This window comes from Oryx dammah, unplaced genomic scaffold (assembly GCF_014754425.2).
Source record: "Oryx dammah isolate SB20612 unplaced genomic scaffold, SCBI_Odam_1.1 HiC_scaffold_16, whole genome shotgun sequence".
Taxonomy (NCBI): domain Eukaryota; kingdom Metazoa; phylum Chordata; class Mammalia; order Artiodactyla; family Bovidae; genus Oryx; species Oryx dammah.
In genome coordinates, this window is record NW_024070200.1 from 23969713 (window position 1) to 23979132 (window position 9420).

At 43.7% G+C, this 9420-nt stretch overlaps 1 long non-coding RNA gene across 1 annotated transcript in view; it reads left to right on the top strand.

Moving 5' to 3' along the window:
* LOC120875085 overlaps positions 1-4671 on the top strand; it is a 7459-nt gene extending 2788 nt beyond the window's left edge. The window contains exon 2 of the long non-coding RNA XR_005723809.1: positions 3728-4671. This is a non-coding gene — a long non-coding RNA (uncharacterized LOC120875085). The remainder of the gene's footprint in view (positions 1-3727) is intronic.
* The last annotated feature ends 4749 nt before the right edge of the window (positions 4672-9420 follow it).

A 9420-nucleotide genomic window follows, 5' to 3' on the forward strand; every position in this document is an offset into this window, starting at 1 on the left:
GCCAAGAGGGCAAGAATCTGTTTTGTTCACTTGTACAGCTCTGGCAGCTTGAACAATACCTAGCATATATTAAAGTGCTCAATAAATATTAATTGAATGAATGAATTCCCTTACAGCACAGGGGCTAGGAGTGCATCCCTTTCTATTTAAACTTGAATTTAAATACCATTTGTGACAGTTACCAGATATCTGACCTTATGCAACCTCAAGGCTGGATTCTCTTTATGGGGGCTGTTTAGGAGATTAGATGAGAGAAGGCAAGAAAGTGAGGTACTAGACAAGATACTTGGCACATAATAAGCACTCATTAAATGATGACTGTGATTGCTGCCTTCCAGTAATCAAATCCTGTTGATTCTCTCTATGGGATAACTTCTTCTGCTTCTCACTCCTACTGCCACTGCCCGGATTAAGACCAGTTGGCATGGTCTGGCACAGTAGAGTCTCTTCCTGTTGGTCACACTCTTGGAATCATTTTCCTGAGCAACATCTCATTGAGTTGCTTCTCTGCCCAGACTTCTTTGAGGTACTCGATAAAATTTAGTCTTGAACTTAGCTGACCTGTGCCTTTCTTTTCAGCCTTGGCTTGCAATTCATCCTTCTATTTCCACTGCAGGGTTACATTCCATGGCACAGCTCTGAGATACACTGCCTGATCCCTCCTCAAGCTCTCCAGTTCCCTCACACCCCTATTCCTCCTGTAAGGACACTCATTCTCATCTCCTCAGCTAAGAAGCTCAGATTCAACGATCTGCCTCTTTCCCCCTATATGCCCAGTGCATATAATTTGAATTTTTATTACCCTGAACCAAATAAAATGGCTACTTTTGTAGGTCAAAAGCTTCACATATTGGTAATCATATGGTTTAACTTAAAAGAGCTGTAACAGGTTTCACTAAAGATTGGCAAAGCAGGACTTTCCTGGTGGTCCAGTGGTTAAGAATCTGCCTGCCAATGCAGGGGATATGAGCTCGATCCCTGGTCTGGGAAGATTCCACATGCTGTGAAGCAACTAAGCCTGTGCATCAGAGCTACTGAGCCAGCACACTAGAGCCTGTGCTCCACAACAAGAGAAGCCACACAATGAGAAGCCCTCACACTGCACCTAGAGTAAGCCCGTGCACAGCAGCAAAGACCCAGTGTAGCACAGAAAGAAAGAAAGATGAGCAGAGCCTGAATACCTTTTATCTTTGTATTCTCTACCACCCTTGCTATGGGGCTTGGCTCATAAACGTTCAGTAAATGAAAAGTTGAACTGAAAACTGCGGAAAGATAAGGGAACAACTGAGAAATGTTTTCATAATTGCCTTTCCTTCCACATAGACATGACTCTCAGTGAAGCACCCTGGGTGTACCCTGCCATGCAATGATGGAATATCTGAAATCACACACACACTGGGCTATGAGAATTACTTCACAGGTTCAAATAAATTCTGATCCTCTGTTGAGGTTGCCTTTAAGCTGGGCCCTAAAAGAGGCCTAGGATTTTGGATGGCATATATTATTAATGGTGAGGGACAGAGAGGCCTGGTGTGCTGCAGACCATGGAGGGTCACAGAGTCAGACAAGACTTGGTGACTGAACAACAACAACATACATTATTACCCTAAAGGATACTTCCTGCAAGGAGTCAACTTCATTTTCAATACAACACAAACTGAAAGCTAGAATTAGAACATCAGGCTCCTTGAGGGCAGAGGCCATATCTGCTCCTGAGTGTATCATCAGTGCTTGGCATGAAGTAAGCACTCTGATCATTCACTGAATATGCATTCTCACTACTTGCATTTTGTACTATATTGAACTGTTATTCGAAGAGATTTGTGAATAAATGAGAAATCCAAACTCAAAAACCTAAAAGCCCAGAGATTTTATATTAGAATTTGAGTTTTTTTCCATAGGCAAATAGATTTCCTCTGGGAAATCTTTCAGAAAGACGAACCCCTTGCTGATTCCATTGCTAAGGGAAATCCCCAGGAAACAGAGACTTCAAGAATATATGCCTTGGGTGCCAAGCAGCAGCTAAACTACTCACCCAGGTGGACTTCCCCCTGGGCTGGGGAGCTTTCATGAAAGTCTGGGTACGAATACTCCTGCAGCTTTAACACAAGCCTATGGGGGCAGGCTTGCTGTGTCTGTGTGGAAAATTTGATCTTCCTCTCTGTGGGGCCACTAAGTTAGACATTCTGAAATGACTTTCTGGTTTTTTGAAAAATTTTAGAGATGACTTGACATCTCGTGAGTCTTGGAAAATCTCCTGGGGGCCTCCGTTTGGCAAGGCCCACATTCTCCCCTGGGGGTGGAGGTAGGTGGAAGGTAGGGGTTACCCACAAGGCAAAGGTAAAGTGGCAGCGTAGATTCCCAGTGACTGCAGACATGCTGAATCACATGGCGTTTAAAGGCAATATAAGAATTTAGCCCTTGGCTTAGGATGCTCTGCTGGTGATTTCAGTGAGCCAGGGAATATACAAATGAAGCTTATCTGTGTTTCCATGTGATATGAGCAGGTGTTGGAACACTGGTAGGTAGAGTATCTTAGGAGAGTTAGGATGCCCCGGAAGTCAACTGTGGCCACGAAAGAGCTGGAGACGTAGCGGCTCTGGCTGATCAGCTGAAGGGAGGTAGCTCCCTGGCCAGACCATCACCAATCAGGTGCCTCAATAGAGGACTGAGGGCAAGAACCTGGTTCTGTTTGTCTCTTTCTCATACCAGTCGAAGTCCTTAAGTTCTTTCTGTACCCCAGCAACTATGGTAGGGAACCTAGGAGCTGTCATTCTGGCTGAGTCCTGGGGAAAGAGAAAATGGTGATTTCTCTGTACTCCAGTTCTACTCTACAATTTATGGACAAAGGAGAGGGACAAATGGAGCCTCAAGTGTGGTGTGGGATGTGCTACTGTGACTTACAGGAGGCACATGGTTATGTTTCTGCTCAAAATCTCTTCAAACCACATTCCAATAAAGTAATATACCCCAGCGCTCTCGGCTATAACACCTAGTGTGTGGTTCTCTCACTCTCCAGTACCAGTGGTGGGTACAATATGGTGTCTATCAACACAGCAGTCACAAATTATCATTGCCTTGCTACTCCACCCTTTCCTTACCAGTCTATATAATTCTGTGCCTGGAATTCGATCAGTCATCTCCAAAAATGGTTAACACTGTCCTTTGATTTGAAAGGGAATAAACTTGTATTGGCTCAACCCAAAGGACATTTTACTTAACTATATCTATCCAGGAACTCCTTCTAGAGAGCCAAAACCTTCAGCTTTCAAGTCACCCTTGATTTTTAGCTGTAACAACTTTAGAATTACCCTCTTAAAACTTTTGATGCTTCTCTTGTTTTTCCAAACTCCCCCTTTAAAGGAAGACCCAATGCTTGACGGATGACTGAGCTCATTTCTGAAACCAAGGACTTAGAGGAACACTAAGAATTCTCATGGGTCTCCCCAGAGTACTGGAAGCAGCAATGGAAGACCCCAGCTGGTTTGGGCTTAACCGTTGGTGGTTTTTTAACATACAACTTCCCCTTAGGCATGATAACACAGGAAGCCCTTCATAGCTTGAGAGAACAGCAAATGTTCCAGTGAAAAATAAGATTGGGGAAGGGAGGGGCCTGAGTCCTAAACAGGGTTGGGCTTTGCTCCAAGTGTCAGAAGCACTGGATTTGGATCTGACGCTGGCCAGAGATCACCTGGTGGCCACCACCTCGATTTCTTCTCTCAAACAGGTGAGCACGCTGTACCTACCCTTAAAGGCATGGGGGGAAAAAATATTAAGCACTACAAAGAAAATAAGTTGCCTACTAAAGACTTGCTTCTGCCTTTGTAACAGGAGGGGACACCAGTGAATAAAGCCTGAATCGGTGGTGGTTTTGCTCTTTCTCTAGCAAGAAGGAAGCCAAGTACTGCACCAGGCTACGCTGTATGCTGTGACTGTTCAGAAGAGAAACTCAGTCTGTTTTCTTAACTTTGAAAGTAGCCAGTTCTTAACCCACCCTATCCTGCACACATGTGGCCTCAGCCATGAATGTGGACTCGGGATGGGAACTGTAAGCATCAGTCAGTTCACCGAGAAGATTTTCACACCTATGATGCATCCCTATATCTTGGGGTCTTTGTGAATGGTATTTGACTTCCTTCACTCTACTAACTCCCAACTTCACCTCACACCCATTCCAGGCCCCTGATCAGGTGGGGAAAGGGGGGTGCAGAAGTTGGTCAGGCACTGAGAGGATGAGTCAAGAACAGAGAGGAAATAAGACTCAACAGCCTTCTCTTCAGCCTGCAGATACTTCCTCTTCCTTGAGGTTTCCTAATTGGCTTCCTCTCATTCCTATTTTCTCACCGCAAAATTAAGTCATTGCTGGTGCTCAGAATAAGCCCAAGTTCTCTTGAGATAACTGGGGGAGAGAGAGTAAATGAATGAGGTGTCTCATCATTATAACCAATATTTTCAGTCACTAATTTAGGAACTAGTTCTTGAGAACCCAGGTACTGATGAGAAAGCAGCAGAGTGCTCCAGTTTTATTTCCTACTTGCTTTGAAAGTACCTGATAGACCTCAGCTGAGATCCGCAAACTTCTAGTGTGCAATTCATCCATCGTGGTGAGAAAAAGGCAAGTTTCAAGAATCAACCATAGACAAACACTTTTCCAGACTAAAGACTCTGAAATGATGTCTTATAGGTGCAAAGCAGATTTTATTCCAGTTTTCATAGTCTATGTAGATGCCTAATAAATATTTAATTCGTTTAAGACATGGAGGGGGTTAAATAGTATGATCAAAGAGGGTGGCATTGAGAGGTTATCATTATTTCTTGAGGATCTGTCAAAGCACCAGATATCAAAGACTATGCTCCTGAGCTAGCCAGCACACACACACAAAATACCAAGGAGCAAGACGGGGAATTCACTCAAAGGAGAAGTGGGAATCAGAGGTAAAAATTAGGAAGACATTTTCAAACAACTTCTCCAAAATAATTCAACCAGCATTTATTCAGCCTCTTCTATGGGTAAGCAGCTGGACCGGTTGCTCTGGAGACACACAGATGAGACAGATGGGGCCCCGCTGGAATTCAGTGGGCAAGAAAGATGAAACACAAATGAGAGCTAAGTACAGGGCAGCTCATGATACATAAGGTAGTGTCCAACAGAGCACGGCAGATGGGAAATGATCGTGGCCACAGGGAATGCAAGCTGTCCGCTGAAAGAAATACGTCTGAGCTCAGCCTGGGGGGACAAGAACTCTGACAGACATGTTGGCTGTTAGGGGCAGTTTGAGTGGCACCATGATGCAACATGGACTGGGAGTGGCCAAGAACAGGGAGACAGAGGAAGGAAAAAAGAGTCTGTGTTTAGGTCATGGCAATGGCTTAGCCTGACACAAAAATGTTCTGGAGTACAAAGGCAGGGAGGAGGCCTTGAATGCCAAGTAAAGGAACTGATGTGGCTGAAAGGTAATGGGGAGACATTTAATGTTTCTGAGTAAGGAAAATGGTATGATGAGCATTACGCTCCCAGAAGATAAACTTGGTATATTTATGAACTGTAGATGGGGATATCAATCAGGAGGCTACTGCTATTAGTCCAAGTGAAAGTTTGAGAAGGTATGAACTGGGGTGGTAGTTAGGGAAATGGAAAGGAAATAAGATGCCAGAGATTTTTAAATAGCTCTCTGCCCATTATTAAACGTGATAAACTTCATAGCAGTATTTCTAATAGGCAAAACCTAGAAGCTATCCAAATGCCCATCAAAGCAGAATGGATAAACTGGTATATTCACACTGGTGTTAGTCACTCAGTTGTGTCCAACTCTTTGTGATCCCGTGGACTGCAGCCCCCCAGGCTCCTCTGTCCATGGGATTCTCCGGGCAAGAATAAGTGGACTGGGTACCTGTTCCCTTCTCCAGGGGATCTTTGCGACCCAGGGATCAAACCTGGGTCTTCTGCATTGCAGGCAGATTCTTTACTGTCTGAGCCACCAGGAAGTCCATATTCACACTATAGAACATTATAGAATAATGAAAATGAATGAGATACAATTACATGTGACAATACAGATGAACCTCCCACAATACTGAATGAAAGAAGCCAGCCACAAAAGAACACATCCTGAATGATTCCATTTACATAAAACATAAAAACAGGCAAAAAAAAAATCTATACTATTAGAAGACTAGATAGTGGCTACCTTTATGAGGGCAAGAAATGATGGAAGCAAGCACAAGGAGGCACCTGGGTTCTGGTGACAAGCATGATGACCAGGCTGATAAAACTACAATCTGACTTTCGTTCTCCCACTCTTCATTTTTCCTGCCTTAGACAAAAACTCTGGAAAGCCCCCTTACTTTTCTGTTCCTCTTAGATAATATGCAGTGCTATGGTCACTTTAAGTCACCAATGCAGTATCAGTTCAGAAATTAGAATACACAGTTCTATACCAACAGATTCTAGGCAGTACTGTATCATTTTTTTCCTGACAGCTTAGGTCAGTTTCACACTAAAGCTTCCAGTGGAAAGGGGTGGGGGCATGGTTTACTTTTCCTTCCTGACCATTCCTGGCTCAGTTTTACACCTACCTCCCTCATTCGCCCACCTCCACCAGCCAAGGTGGAGGACAGTTAAGGGTGGGTGTCTTAATGCTTTCTAGGCCTAGCAGCTGTTTATAGCTGGTGTCTCTGGTGAGCCTGACATAGTTAAATTGGATGCTTCCTGCTTGGCCACTTTTCTAGGCTCGTTGGTGGTTCTCTGCTGAGTCCATCTATTTTTATATGTAGGTTGCCACTTGCACTCTTTCCTCAACCCCTGGCCATCTAGAAGTTCCCCTCCAGGCAAAGAAAAAGTAAGGCAACTCTCTTTCCACCCAGCTGGCCTCCACCTGGCCCTTGGGGCAGCTTCAGGGCAGCAGCCCTCTCTGGCTCATTTCCAGTGTCCCTAGTCAGCTCTGCTGTCATCTTCTAGCTTTGCTGGCAGAGTCAGGCCCATCCACAAAGGCTTCAGCTTTCACTGAGGTTGGTGGGTTCCCCAGACTGCTGAAGGAGCCCCAAGTCTTCCTATTGAGGTGATTTCCCGGAGTCCTGAGGTCAGAGGGCACCCAAGGAACCGGGAACCTGGCCACAGCTCTCTATAAGGAAAGATCTTTATCTTTTTCCTTCCTCTGACTCTCTTACATCTTTGCCCTGGTTGAGGGGATTTCAAATCCTAAAAGATGATGCTGTGAAAGTGCCGCGCTCAATATGCCAGCAGATCTAGAAAACTCAGCAGTGGCCACAGGACTGGAAAAGGTCAGTTTTCATTCCAATTCTGAAGAAAGGCAATGCCAAAGAATGTTCAAACTACTGCACAATTGTGCTCATCTCACACACTAGCAAAGTAATGCTCAAAATTCTCCAAGCCAGGCTTCAACAGTCCATGAACCATGAACTTCAGTTGTTTAAGCTGGATTTGGAAAAGGCAGAGGAACCACAGATCAAATTGCCAACATCTGCTGGATCACTGAAAAAGCAAGAGAGTTCCAGAAAAACATCTACTTTTGCTTTATTGACTACAACAAAGCCTTTGACTGTGTGGATCACAACAAACTAGAAAATCCTTAAAGAGATGGGAATACCAGACTACCTGACCTGCCTCTTGAGAAATCTGTATGCAGGTCAAGAAGCAACAGTTAGAACTGGACATGGAACAACAGACTGATTCCAAATCAGGAAAGGAGTATTTATATAACTTATATGCAGAGTGTATCATGTGAAATGCTGGGCTGGATGAAGCACAAGCTGGAATCAAGATTGCCAGGAGAAATATCAGTAACCTCAGATATGCAGATGACACCACTCTTATGGCAGAAAGCAAAGAACTAAAAAGCCTCTTGATGAAAGTGAAAGAGGAGAGTGAAAAAGTTGGCTTAAAACTCAACATTCAGAAAATGAAGATCATGGCATCTGGTCCCATCACTTCATGGCAAATAGATGGGGAAACAATGGAAACAGTGAGAGACTTTATTTTGGGGGGCTCCAAAATCACTGCAGATGCTGACTGCAGCCATGAAATTAAAAGACACTTGCTGCTTGGAAGAAAAGCTATGACCAACCTAGACAGCATATTAAAAAGCAGAGACATTACTTTACCAACAAAGGTTCGTCTAGTCAAAGCAATGGTTTTTCCAATAGTCATGTATGAATGTGAGAGTTGGACTATAAAGAAAGCTGAGCACAGAAGAATTGATGGTTTTGAACTGTGGTGTTGGAGAAGACTCTTGAGAGTCCCTTGAACTGCAAGGAGATCCAATCAGTCCATCCTAAAAGAAATCAGTCCTGAATACTCATTGGAAGGACTGATGCTGAAGGTGAAACTCCAGTACTTTGGCCACCTGATGCAAAGAACTGACTCATTTGAAAAGACCCTGATGCTGGGAAAGATTGAAGGCAGGAAGAGAAGGGGACAACAGAGGATGAGCTGGTTGGATGGCATCACTGACACGATGGACGAGCTTGAGTAAGCTCCAGGAGTTGGTAATGGACAGAGAATCCTGGCGTGCTACAGTCCATGGGGCTGCAAAGAGTTGGACATGACTGAGCGACTGAACTGAACTGAGGGGCCAGGAGTTGTGAGGCAGAGTCTCCTTTATTCCTTTTGTAAATTCTGCATGTGCAGTGTCTGCCTCATACTCAACACTTGGGAATCTTGGTGAGACAGAGTCCTAATGGTCTGTTACTCAAGTATCAGTTTCAAATTGTGCAGAAGAGGAAGAAAACTAAAAATCAACCACAATCTCAGAACCCAGAGATTCTGGAATCAACAAAATGTAACACTGTGGAATCAACAAAATCTTATATTGTGGAATCAACAAAATCTTAACCCATGCCAAGACACAGAGTATCTTTTTAATCACTGTAACATTTTAAATTATATTTGTCTCTTCCTTCCCTTGTTTTGAACATTTCATTATTCCCCATTTTGTTATTCTTCTCAATAACATTATTATGAAGAATATCTTCATGTACAAACCTTTTTCAAAAAGAATTATTTCCTTTGGAGAGGTAGTTAAGAGTTGAATAACTAGCGTGTGACAGATATTTTGAAGGTAAAATCGACATGATTTGCTAATTGAGTAAATAAGAGATAAGGAGGAGGAAAAATAAAGTAAGGCAGGAGATCACTTTGTGGGGGTAAAGAGGAGTTGTCTTCATAGTGGTTGAGGGTCCACAAGCTACCAAGGTAGAAATGCTCAGCTGCAAATGGAGAACTGAAGAGAAAGCAAGGGTAGAGATGGCTCCTTCCTCTGAGAAGTCTGGCTGTTACACTATGCCTAGGGAACTACATGTCAGGCTAGAAGTCCAAAGGAATTTGTAGTTAGATGAGGGAAAAGTGAAAGTGTTAGTTGCTCAGTCATGTCTGACTCTTTGTGACCCCGTGAACTGTAGCCT